Source organism: Echinococcus granulosus (genome assembly GCF_000524195.1).
Source record: "Echinococcus granulosus chromosome Unknown EG_S00202, whole genome shotgun sequence".
In the NCBI taxonomy this organism is placed as follows: Eukaryota; Metazoa; Platyhelminthes; class Cestoda; order Cyclophyllidea; family Taeniidae; genus Echinococcus; species Echinococcus granulosus.
In genome coordinates, this window is record NW_020170582.1 from 93,075 (window position 1) to 95,230 (window position 2,156).

Sequence of the window (2,156 nt, forward strand, 5' to 3'; positions counted from 1 at the left end):
GTGAGAGTATGACACTGTCTGTGGGCTTAGCACACGCCTAGGTGTCAAGCCCTTCCAATCATGGAGATATAACCCTAGTATGCTAATGCAGGACCTGTTCATTTGAATTAACCTCGTTGACGAAAGACAATCAGAGAATGCGAGTCTCGTGATGAATTAGACGTTAACTGGCCCTTACAGAAGAAGAATCGCTCTCTGATATAGAGTAAACTTGACCACTGCAGTCATTTCCTAGTTCTACCAATAAGTGATGCTCTCATCCTATCAATCTACACATTCCAAGGTAATGCAGGTAAAGGTGGGATACATAAATGTCGAACCCATTGCAATGAGACAGTCTTAACTGGCTAATCTTGTTAGAAATTAAAGAAAGTCTTGTATTTTTGCAATACTGATAAGCTGACTTAGATCTGATATTGCTCAAATGAAAAGAGTTGAATTAAAGTCCTTCTGTAACAATTTGGGAACTTTATTTAAGATTTAAAGGTGTAGTCAGGCAATAGCTTGCTCGAATATTGCCGAAATAGCAGCTGGTGCTATGAGTAATAAGAGCGTGAAACATAAACCTGCTACAATAATGTAGTGTAATGCGTCATAAATTTCTGGATATTGCTGCAAATATTTCAGTCAGGAATCTTTGGGGCCAAAAAGAGTTCCCTCCATTTCAGGTTCCAGTATCCATAGATGATCCTTCAAAATAAGTTTAACCGGCCGAGTAATCGAATCCATCAACTACACGCCCTGCCTCTTCACGCATTCAGAGGGAAATTAGGCTTGATCGTCGGCATATATACCTTAAATGGAAGGGCACACTAGTCAGGACATTCCCTATATTTTGTACTTTGGTGGACTTTGGTCAAGCTCTCACACATGACTACCCTTCATCACTCCAAAGCACTGTTGATCAAACAGAGAGGATACGCAACGCAAAACATCCCATGTAAATGTACAAGAGATGTGCACTTATGACCTCGATACAAACTGAAAGCCTTCTTTTTACTGTAATGCAATTTCACCTCTACATCACCACTATCCTCTTATTTTTGCCTCCTTTGTAGCGGCTGCTAGAATGACCAGTGTGGCAGTGTAAAGCTGCTAGTTAAACGAGCTGGGGGAGAAATTTTGGGCGAAATGGAAGTATACGGTGCCACATTGTGACACCAAAAACTTTGTCGCATGACTGATCACTGTGTTTCCCCAGCCTCAGTAGCCCTAGATACTGGTTTAGAGGTCATTATTTGAGCTGATTTTGAAGGGAAAGAAACCCTTAGCCTTTATTAGTTCTTGACGAGTCTTACTGGGCTATCCAGCATTTCCCCCATAGGGATGTACTCAGGTCAACATCCATAGGTGGCTGAACAGTGGAAGCACATATCTTCCCGATCACGACAACGGTTTAAGTGTTAAGCGGTGAAATGCAGTCCACCCATTTGATACTGACATTAAAGCACTTAAATTAACATTTGTAGTAGAGGCAGAATTTACCAGAAAAAACATCAGGTTAGCCAATGTGAAGGCAAGTGAAGAGATTGACGGCCGGGTGGATAAGTAAACAAATACAAATAGATGAATAGACAGAATCTACGCAACTAATCAGATTGACGGCCGGATTAATGACAAGGGCTTATATGTCCAGAAATGGCTTGAGACGTGATACTTAGTGCTGATTTTCCACGCTACACTAAATTCGCCCTAAACTTTGCAGAAGCAGCCTTTTCCACTCACCGAGTCAATGAGGCAAATCCAGAGGAGGAAGATGACATCTGTAATGCCTTTTTAAAGCTGCAAAAATTCTTATAAACAATCTAGTTAATCTTTCTTTGCCCGACACCCAATTATTAATGACGAAAGAAGCGAACCTCGTGAGCTCTTACTTAGGCTTGCAAACATCTTCCCATGGCAAGGTGCAAAACTTGGACAAACAAATATTGCCAAGTTTACGACTAATATCGACGAAGTTAGACCCATCTAATAACCGCCCAGACGTATTTTACCACCTCTACTAGAGGGAGTGAACCATCTAGTTAAGGAGATGATTCGAGGCGAGCTTATAAAGCCGTCTGGGTCAACATGGGACTACGGTCATGAATCGACTACAGGAAGTTGAATGCCATAGCTACGAAGAATGCGTTCCACTTTAACCCATATTAAGGACT